This window comes from Sphaeramia orbicularis, chromosome 18 (genome assembly GCF_902148855.1).
Source record: "Sphaeramia orbicularis chromosome 18, fSphaOr1.1, whole genome shotgun sequence".
NCBI lineage: Eukaryota > Metazoa > Chordata > Actinopteri > Kurtiformes > Apogonidae > Sphaeramia > Sphaeramia orbicularis.
Window position 1 is genome coordinate 36,308,879 of NC_043974.1, and position 12,013 is coordinate 36,320,891.

Here is a 12,013-nt window from a genome sequence, read left to right on the forward strand (position 1 = left end):
GTCCTCCACCATAAACAATCCATTTGCTTCCAAACAGAGCCGGTAGGTCACTTGGGCATTTTCAGAAATTTGTCATGACGTGCATTGTTGGAACCTGAGCTCCACGCAGCTGCATTATGGCCGCAGCAGCAACAAACACGGAAGCGGTTTCATTGGGGGGGGGGTGATTGTCAAAGTGACAGTGAAACTGAACACGCTTTACCATTCCTCTAACTCTATGGGCAGCACACATTCACCTTTATTTACAAGGCCATACTTGGACTATTGCCTTCTTATGTTTGTAGCTTAAAGGTGGGGTCTGAGATCTTAGAAAAACGGTTCGAGCAAGCTACATTTTGAAAATACTCAGTTCAAAAGTCCAAACCCCTTTCTTCAGACGTCCCTCCGAAGCCACGCCTCCAGAGGAGTGGCACTCGCAATGCTTGTTCCTGAGGGTTCACAAACGCTGCACAGTAACAATTCGCCAGCTGAGGCTCCGGACCCGGGTTGGGCTCCGACGCCGTCTATGGTCCGGTCCTGCCGAACCATCTCCGACACCGGCTGAGGCTCCGTCCCCTGCTTCACTCCCGTACACCTCGGGCTCCTACCCCGACTAAGGCCCCGGCTGAACCTCCAGCTCGTGTATCCATGCAGACCTCATTCAGTCTCCTCCAACCCCCCCCACTCTTCCAGAACAGCCCCAGTTCAGACCTATGTGACTAATGTTATATTTCCTAGTGGTTTATGTTAGTGACTAAACAGTTTGCAGGTGAACTTTCCTTCCTAATAGAACTAATATAACCAGGCTCTGGCTACACTTCCTGTACAAGGCTCCAGCTTCTGGGAACGCAAAGAGGGGTACGCACAGAGGGGGGAAGGGGGGAGGGGTGAATGGCAGTTCAGTTTGATAGACATATCACCGTTCAATCATTTCGAGTGGGCGCTCGAAATGATTGGATGGTGTTTTTTTCAGTCCTGTCCCTTCCACAGGTGACTGATTTCTAAATTTTTGTGTTAGAGCATTTAATTAATTAGTTGTAATCAGGGTGTGAAGGGGATTTTAGGGACTATAATAAAAAATGCTCCAGAAAAACATCTCAGACCCCACCTTTAATATACATATATATATATATATATATATATATATATATATATATATATATATATATATATAGTGGCAATCTAGCTACAAAAAATGCCACTTGGGGGATTTTGAAGCCATTTCCAACTCATGATGGTGTGTAAAACAAAGTCTACCATGGATGTGCGTTTAATATTTCATTTCCTTGCAAATCTTAAAGAACACCTACAAAAAGGGCTGAATGACTTAAAATGAGCTCATATACAAAAGGACAAAAAAAAAAATACTAATAACACCCATTCACAGTTACACACACAAGCATGACTGGAAAAACTGTGTAGCTTCCCATAGCTCAAAAATCTTCTCTGATCACTTGTGTCTCCCTTATATAACCTCTGCCTGGCTGATTACTACCTATGCCCACAGGTGTGCAGGTGACCCTAGCAACCAAGTGCCTCACCACAAATACACGCTCACTTTCACACGCAGACACGCAGCACAAATCTAAATTGGCCACAACATACACACACACACAATGTAGAATCATAACTAAATGTCAGATGTTTTGTCCTCTGATGGTTAAGGTTCTGATCTAAACCAACAGCTCAGTCCAGGACCTGGACTTTTCATACTCACTTGTTGGACATTTTGTTTTTTTCTGCAGAATTAATTTCAACGTCTTGACCAGATCCAAGGAGCTCGTGCAGACCTCATGTTCGGTTCCCATCTCCGTCTTCACAGTGAAGGTCAGATCAGTTTCAGACAGGTTTAGGAACGTCACCTTCTTCTTCACAATGGAGGTCTGACCGGTTCCACACAGTTTTAGGTACGCCACCACCGTCTCAGTGAAGATCTGACTAGTTTCAGACAAGTTTAGGAACGTCACCTTGTTCTCAGTGAAGGTCTGACTAGTTTTAGACAGGTTTAGGAACCTCACCTTCTTCACAGTGAAGGGCAGATCAGTTTCAGACAGGTTTAGGTACATCACCTTCTTCTTCTCAGTGAAGGTCTGACCGGTTCCACACAGTTTTAGGTACGCCACCACCGTCTCAGTGAAGATCTGACTAGTTTCAGACAAGTTTAGGAACGTCACCTTGTTCTCAGTGAAGGTCTGACTAGTTTCAGACAGGTTTAGGAACCTCACCTTCTTCACAGTGAAGGGCAGGTCAGTTTCAGACAGGTTTAGGTACATCACCTTCTTCTTCTCAGTGAAGGTCTGACCGGTTTCAGACAGGCATAAGACGGTCCTCGGCTGGATTCCAGTCTCAGACAGTTTGCATTCATCTTCCAGTGTCTTGCCCTCAAAGCTGATGCGCATGCGTTCTGGATGTGGACAGAACACAGGACCCCCTCATATAAGAACCACAACAAAACACCATGAGGAACCAGGAGGAATGTGTGTTTTCATCTGCGGGATCTGGGCCTCGTACCGGGGCCTAGGCCTTGTTGTGGACCTGGGTCGTGGTCTCGGTGTCTCTACTTACCCATGGGGATACTAGTGTTTCCTTGAAGCCGGATCTTGAGGTCGTGGACTGTCTTAGATGAATGGACGACCACATTATGTGTTCACAGTGGCGAATTTTCAGTCACTTTGAAGCGCATCTTGACCGTTTCTGTCCCAGTACAAAGACCAAGAAAATACTTTCACTTTGACATGACTTCAACCGGAATAAACGTCACCACTGTCCCTCCCACATGTCATCCACGCATATTCAAATACTACATGATAACACATACCCCACCTACCTGTTCTAAATATTTAGGTACTGAAAATACTTGTACATTTTCTAATCAAGAATCAGAATCACTTCATCTATTTTAGCCTTTTTTATTCTCTAAAGTTTGTTTTTTTGTTTTTTTTAAGTTTTTGTTTAAAAATTTAAAATACATCTTGTTTGGATTAAATGTTATTCAAGATTTATTTAAAATAAAATATTAAAACATTTACGCAAAATACAATGTCTTAGGTATAAACAATGGGGTGATAGTTAATTTTCTGTTGCTGCACCAAAACTGTGGAACTGGCTGCCTCCTGACCTGCCCCTGTTCAAGTCCAGGTTAAAGACACACCTGTTCAGACTGGCTTTGAACCATTAGTGCTGAGACACTATTAGGTTTGAATCTGTGGTCTTTTTTGATCACTGTGTATTATGTCTTATTGATTTATGCATATTTATGGTATTCGACTAAACTGTTTTTATCTTATAATTTAATCATGTTTTTAGATGTAAAGCATTTCGGTCTTCTTCATGTTGTTATTAAAGTGCTATAGAAATAAACTTTGACTGATTGATTAGGGGTTCAGACAAGAAAAAAAGAATGAATATTGTCAGAGGAAGTGTCAAAAAGAAGACAAAACGTGACAGAAAAAAAACACTTACTTGGCAAGAAAAAAAAAACAATAAACACATAAAAATCAGGATCAAATCCAAATCTGGACTAAAAGCACCTGTTGACATCAGTTTCATTTCATTGCTTGTAGTTACTGTTACCAGGTGGATTAAAGCATCATATTGTACATGAGGCTTCTTCAGACTCTAACAAAGGTTTTCAGCCTAGAAGCCCATGAGACATTTCAAAAGCTTCTCCTAAAACACACAGCGTCACGTGGTCTGCATCTAAGAACAGATATTACTTTTCAGGAGTCTCAAGAATAACACTATCTTTAGTTGTTCACAAAATAACAACCTTTCTTTCACCTTTATCATTGGTGTTGAATATTTTGGAAGATATTATTTTACAGAAACATTTCCAGGGGCTCCTCGGTTAATATTCTTTCATAGACCCAGAGGAAATATTGTGCCAAAAATGGTGCTTCAGTCCATCCAGTAACGGTAATTTCACTAAACCACCTGACTATTGCTCTAAATTGTTCCAACTTTTCCTCAAATCTGTTGAATGGATGAATATTTAGAGAATGAATTATAATGTAATATATTTGAGTCATTTTGTTTAATTCAAGTCAAAGCACATCAGATGTTGTGAAAACTACATTTGCGTCACTAATGTGGTCTGGGATTTATACGATAATTAAATACGATGAAGGTCTGTTATCAACGATATGAAGATGTGAACGTGTCAAACCAAACACAGACGTAGTTAAACCATGTGTAACCACCACCACCATCTGAAACATTAGAAAAGAACCCACAGCAGGATCAGTCTGATGTACAGATGCACCTACACACCAGTCTGCAGATCAACTCACAATGTTCTATTTACAACAAACCAGCATCAGTTCATGATGAGTCCAATCCTGGAGAAGAGAAGGAATCACAGCAGCGTCGTCTTCATCAGCAGCACAAGGATGAACATGAGCTGAAAGAACCTAAAAACACAGACTTGAAATCTATGGAATTCACAAACACACCGTTAGAGTAACAAAATAATATCCACTATGTGACAATTTAAATAACAAGATTCACTCACCTTCAGAGGAGTTGGTGGAAGCTGATATTTCCTGTTTAGAGCAAAGTGTGATTCTAGTTCTTTTTTGTTTTATTCTGTGAAATGAAATCCATGGATCTGATACAAACTGTTTATTTAACCACTAACAGATGAGCAGGATTTTTTTTTTTTTTTTTTTTACAATGCACAAAAAAATATAGATTTAACATTTCTCTTCTTTAATCTCCCATCATCCTCTGCACAAACTGATAAAACTTTGCGACTCTAAAACATGAATAAAACGGAACTGAAGGAATATTTAGCATTTAACATTTTGGTTAGTGGAGCTACCGCAGTGGGTCTTTTTAACAGCAATAGAGCATGTGAATAGATATTTTAATAACATTATACAAAATTCAAACACTTATCAAACCAACACCAGCAGATTTAGCACCAAAATTTCACTTGATAGACACTGAGCCCGTTTACACAACCATAAAAATCCAAAAACTGTTAATAATCAGAAAACTGTAATAATCAGATCTGATGTGTTTACATGCACTTCAGAAATACCATAATCAGATGTGTAGACGTTTCAGTCTATTATTGGATTTCTTTCAGAATACGTATGCAAAATTTATATTTACAAACACCAAAACCACTACTGCCTGGGAGTAGCTGTGACAGCATTATATTATTATATTATCATAATTAGTGTTAATATTCTCCCATTTCACAACTTCCAAAGCTTAGAACTAAAGAACCACAGGGACTAAATAAATCAGTGACATCTCATTTAAAGGTAATAACCTCTAGTTTAAGAACATTTACTATTATTATTATTATTATTATTATTATTATTATTATTATTATTATTAATAATAATAATAATAATAATAATAATAATAACAATAATAATAATAATAATAATAATAATAATAATAACCATATTTGAATAACATTATCTTGAAGATACTTTATGCCAGACACATAACATTCACTGCATCATTTCTAAACTAAACCTGACTCAAATTTTTGATTTCTAGGCAAGACGATAGGTGCTGACAGAGCACAGTGGGACTTTGCATTTCTAGTTGTGCAATATACTTGTTTATTCTACCCAGTGTGCAATGTTTTTGTTTGTTTGTTTGTTTGTTGTGTGGTGTCTTATTTTCTCTCATTCTCTTGAACTGCAAATGAGTGCTATTTTTGTAAGGTTTGCTGTTTGCTTATTTATTTCGAATATAACATTAAAACCAAACAACAAAAGAATTATATAAAAAAAAAAAAGAAAGGAAAACATTTAAAAAGCAGCGGTGTAGGAGCTATTTGTCGGTTAAGTTTTTTGTTTAAAGTTAATATACCTTTTTGATTTACTAACTTAGTATTTTTTTGCTAATTCTTTATTTTTGTTTATTTTTCGTTTCTCTAATATTTAGAATATATTTTTTTATTTTTATGGTTATTGTTTTCATTCTTTGGTATTTAGCACCTTTTTGTTTTGTGTTTTCTTATTGGTTTAGACCGTGGGCACCTGGGTATAAATAGGGAGCACAAAGATAGACCAGCATGCACCTGGGTGAGCCTATGGTATTTTACTAGTCACAGACACACAGAAGATCAGACAGGATGAGCAGGAGAGACATCACAAAAGGCCTTAGTTGTTGTTTGCCTGCGAAATCTTGAAAATAAACCATTTGAACTACATCTATGATATGGACATTGTGTTCTGACTGCGTAAACCACAAACCCATGGTGCATCTAGTGGTTATCTGAGTTATGTTCAAGTCTTAAGTTCAGTCACCTTTAAGCTGATTTAATTTTGACGACAAATAGCCGCTACAAGCTGGATGAAGTTTAATTTATAATCTTCTGCCCCCCCTTACCCCATCCTTCTACCTACCCTAAATTCCTAAGTCAGATCCCATAAGTAACTCAAAAATCCTACACATATCAGACTAAATTCTGACTCAGGCTGCTATACCAAGCCACATTACATTACTATATATCAATCTGTCTTAATCGCAGAAGATAGCTATTCAAAAGAAAGTACCAGAGCAGCTGTGTTGGGCCATAGCAACTGTAAAATGATGATATTTACACAGGAATGACAATGGGGGCAGTTGAGGGTATTTAAAAAAAAAAAAAAGTATTTAGCGGGACATTTGACTCCATTAGATACAGCACATATGAACCATACCATATATGAGCAAATGGGGACTTCAGGCACCCCAGGGGGTAATTAGCATACTATTTAAAGCAGTTTTATCCACAACAGCTGACCACTGAAAATGGCCTTATCTAGACGTAAGGCACGGGGATGTAATTCTGACACCATTAAAATAGCACTCAAAGTATCGTTAAACAGGAAAAAGGGGCATGGTCCATGGACATATACGCCAGACGACCCCATTTGAATTCCAGGTGACCCCACGTGGGGTCTCAACCCCAAGGTTGAAAAACACTGTTCTAGACCAATCATGAGTGGAACTAAAAAAATAAAAATACCAAACTTTATTTCTCTTGTCATACTTCACTCTATTCCAAAACAAATACAATAACAATCACAAACTGTCTTTATTTTTTTTTTTATTACAGAATATTTGCATGATACCAGCTCTTTTCTCCTTTATTTAATCTGCTAATGGACTCATGGCAAATTAGGCATGTTCAGCAGAAGCAATTTGTTTTCTTCAACATGACTTTAAGTAAAATGCCATTTTGAAAATTGTATTTATTTAATATGGCGTTATATTGGATTCTTTAATAAAGAGAGCGCAGATACAGGAATTGTGAGCGCAAAATGCCAAAACAAAGAGGTGAGCGGGCAAATACTTAACATGAGCGCCAAAAACTAGCTGATAACAGAGCACAAATTCCATGCTTTCATTGTAAATCTGACCGCTCACTTCAGTTCAACCTTTCCTCACTCTCGATGTAATTTTTCCAGTCAGACATACGTCACCAATTTCAGGCTTAAAGTGATCCAACAAAGAAACGAGGATGTCACAAAGGAGCTACAGGGTCTATAAGATCTCATGCCTTCTCCCAGCGCATGATAAACGCCTGAAGATGTGGTGATGGCAAAGGCACTTGATACCTTCAAAGCCGGGCTGGACAAACACTGAAGCGATCACCCTCTTTGTTACGACTACAAAGTGACTGATGTGTGTTGAGTGACTAATTTTGGGGCGTATAGGTTTCAGCCTTCACGCCATATTTTGTATTGTACATAACACAAGTATGTATTGTGTTGAACATAAAACAAGTGTCTCCATTCACTGTCATTTATCAAACCCTCAGGGCCTGATTTACTAAGATTGCAAATAACAGGTGTTTGCCTGCTTACGCTAAAAATGCATACTTTTGATTTGCGCGTCACAGGTCAACTAAGATTGCCTGAACAAATGACAACAGGTGCAAAGTCTCGGAGACCGGCCTATTTAAATGAGGAACAATCTAAGGAAGCTCTCTGGAATGAGCTTCTGAGAGCGTGGAATGACACTGGGGTTGAAACTCTCAGAAAATACATCGACACAATGCCAGAAAGATGCACTGCTGTGATTGTTGCCAAGGGGGGGGGCACACTAAATATAGAGTAAAACATAAAAAAAAAAAAAAAAAAAAAAGGACTGGACTGATACATTTGTAGGTGAAATATTCTCAGTACCTTTGCCTTTACCTTTTGCAACGGCAAAAAAAGTGAAATTCAGGCTCTGGGAACAAATAAACCACCAGTTTCTAAAGATTTGACAAGTGTTCTAATATTTTTGCACACCACTGTGCATCGCAATTATCTTTTCTTCCGTTGTCCTGTCGAGCCACCCTACCTGTCGAGTTGAGCTACTTAGCGCTACTGAGCATGTGCATGCCCCTAAGCGTCTGCACAGTTTAAATGCCCATCGATTTGTGCTCCCCCAGGCAGACGTGAGTCATATTTTGTACGTATATTTCTTTTATAGTGCCTTTTGAGCAGTAAGCATGGAAGCAATTATGTGCACGAAAGATAGACGCAGAATATTGACGTGAGATGATAATAGCGTAAGGAAGTTCTTATTGTATTATATAGCGTTAAGTGCGTGGGTCAGGTTGGTGTTAATGGCGTTTAGATTATTGTTTAAGTTAGTTCAACAGATGCTAATAATGAGTCTACCATTTAACTGACTAAATCTGTTAACAATTCCTGTAAGCAATTACATGTGCACGAAGGATAGACATAGAACATTGAAGTGAGATGATAATAACGTAAATTATGGTGTTTCTATAGTAGGAGCTTTATTTAATAGCAGTTATAAGCCTGTCGAAATGAGCTTCCTCTATCCATATTCAGATGAATAAGTAAATACTGGTGTTTTTCTAAAGTCGTAGCATTATTTCATTTTCAAATAGGCGTGTCGAAACATAATGTAGCATGTTTTGACGGGGTAGCGTCAATCGATAGATGTCGCTGTCGTTATAAGCTACTGGTAGCTTACTTCGACGGAGCAGCTCAACTCGACAGAACACCGTCACTCCAAAAATGTTGACGCAAGCATAAAAAAAGGGTTCGTTGTCTGCGTCTCCTTTGGTTGTGTCTGTGTCGCCTCCTCGCCACAACAACTCCAGCCAGTTTTGCGCGAAGCTGTGCCAGTTAATATCTGCCTTTCAGACGTGCTAAATATAGACGCAAAATCAGCCAACGCAACCAGTTTTAGGTTTGGTACATCACATTGCACGCGCTAAATAAATATTTACATCTACTCCTCTCAATAATTTTGTGTGTTCTGGCAGAAACACCCATATTGCATATTCGCCAAGGCAAACGCGTTAAATTTTGCGCTATTTTGCTCATTTGAGAGACGCAACCCTCGGTGAGTCCTGTTAGTTAGCCTGTTAGCTTCGACGTGTTTTTGCATGCGCAGTCAAGTTTGCGAACGTTTTTACACGTGCAAACCTTTAGTAAATCAGGCCCCATGGGTTTCACTGGTGAATCAATGTTGTAGAAGATGACGGTGTTTCCACGTTCACTATGGAGTCTCTGAACGTCCAAATGGGTCATATCTGATGACCAAGCAAAGACGACAAATGCATTTTACACCAAATATTTACATGGATTGATGGGATTTGTGGTTTAGAAGTTATTAAACGTTTTAGATCAGTCGATGGTTTTGGTCATTGGTGGCTGTTTGAGTCTTTATGGGTTAACTGAAGTGATAAACAGCTCCTATTCTTTCCTTAAACCAGGGGTGTCAAACATGCGGCTCGGGGGCCAAAACCAGCCCGCCAAAGGGTCCAATCCGGCCCGTAGGATGAATTAGTGAAATGCAAAAATTACACTGAAGATATTAATAATCAAGGATATTGAAATAATTTTAGGTCAATTTCATCTGAAGTGGGTCAGACCAGTAAAATACTATCATAATAAACTATAAATAATGAAAACTACAAATTTTTCTCTTTGTTTTAGTGTAAAAAAAAAAACAGTAAAATTACACAAATGTTAACATTTACAGACTAGCCTTTTACAAAAAATGTGAAAAACCTGAACAAATATGAACAACCTAAAACGTCTTAAGAGAATTAAGTGTAATTGTACGAATATTCTGTCTGTTATTAAATGTTTTGTGTATTTGAAGATCCACTGTGATCTGTAAGTTGTAATGAACATGTGAAAATGGAAGCTGAGGCCAAATATCGGCATAAATTGTTAAAAATTCCACTTTTTTTAAAAATAAATTTCATTTTGGTCATGGTTGTTCATGTTTTTCCACATTTTTTTAAAGGATAGTTTGTAGGTGTAAAAATTTTGATAGTATACATTAATTTTACTTTTTTCACTCTAAACCACAGAAATTAGACATACAAATTCTAGAATTGATATTATTTATGCATTATTGTGTTATTATTTTAATCATCACCAGCCCACTGCAGGTCATATTGGGCTGTATGTGGCCCCTGAACTAACATGAGTGTGACACCCCTGCCTTAAAGTCAAATAAAAAGCACACACTGAACATTCAGATCACACAGCGACTCCAGGTAATGACACTCAGAAACACCCTGTTCTCTTCTTCTTCATGTCAGATTTGATGGACCTGGACGTGGATTTGACCGAATCCTGGCCTCCAGTCTGATCCGCCTCACAGCGTTCTGGAAAAGGCACGTCAATTGAGACTCTGGTGACCTCTGACCCCTGCTGAAACCCACCGAACAGAGACATAAACATACCTTATAGTAGAAGAAGAGAAAGACGTCAAATGCAACCAGAGATGGGATGAATACCAGGACCCTGAGGATCAGATGGGCCATGGAGACTGAAACAATAACAGGCGTCACATTAGAGTTCAGTTGATTTCACCTCAAAACATCTGTGGAATGAGTTCAGGTTTCAGACCAGAAAGAACGTCACCTTCAGGTCTAGACTGGAACCTGAGACAAAAAATTTTCCAAAACCATCAATGTTAGATATCCAAAGTGAAATATGAAAGATGTTCATGTAACTCTTAAGCGTCTTATTCAGCTCTGGGTTCCATAGGTTACAATACTCAGTCAAAGCTTCACTAAAGATCTCCAGCTGTTTCCTCACACATCATAAAAGCTAGAGGCAAATCATAATCTCCTCTGGACAAAAGTTTTTAATACTTTCCCTAAATTTCTCCACGTACAAACCGGATCCTGAACATCAGATTCCACATCTGAGTTAAAAAAAAACAGCAACAACTTCTTTCCAATGGTTTGTTTACAATAAAAAAAAAAAATTGTTTTGTTCTGGAAAAAAAAATAAAGTTCTTTATTTTAGGTTCAGACTCAACAGTGCAGGATCTGTAGCTTCAAATACATGGAATGAACCTGTTGATTTAATGGATCAGATTTCATGTCTGCCACATGGGGGCGATCTAAAAGGTGAACAATAACATGGACATCTTATACTGGTTTAAGTTTCATGTATGTTTTCAACCCACAATGGCTGACAGAGGAGAAGACTAAAAGTAAGCAGTAGTTTTGTTGAGTATATGTATTTCATTAATATTTGTACATTTATGTCATTTTCTTCAGTAATTATTGCTGATTGTGTTGAGATGATGCGTTCATTGGTTTATTTCTTTAGTAACTAGAAAAGCACTCGGAGAGCGCAGACCTCCGCCAAGGCTGATCAGTGGCCCCCCCCGTGGGCCCCCCCACGCCAAGGAGGTTATGTTTTTGCCAGGGTTTGTTTGTTTGTTTGTCTGTCTGTCTGTTTGTCTGTCCGTTAGTGTGCAACATAACTCAAAAAGTTATGGACAGATTTTGCAGAAATTTTCAGGGTTTGTTGGAAATGGGCCCCCCTGTGGGCGCCCCCACCCCCGATCACCACCAAAATTTAATCACTTCTTCCTTATCCCATTTCCAACAAACCCTGAAAATTTCATCAAAATCTGTCCATAACTTTTTGAGTTATGTTGCACACTAACGGACAGACAAACAAACAGACAGACAAACAAACAAACAAACAAACAAACCCTGGCAAAAACATAACCTCCTTGGCGGAGGTAATGACATTCATTTTCTATATCCAATAACTGTCTATGATGCAACGCCCTGATAGAT

The 12,013-nt window shown here is 38.5% G+C and overlaps 1 pseudogene; it reads right to left on the reverse strand.

Annotated features, from left to right (window-relative positions):
* The window catches only part of LOC115438345 (polyubiquitin-B-like), a 7,208-nt pseudogene extending 4,660 nt beyond the window's left edge, over nucleotides 1-2,548 (reverse strand).
* Between the last annotated feature and the right edge of the window lie 9,465 nt (nucleotides 2,549-12,013).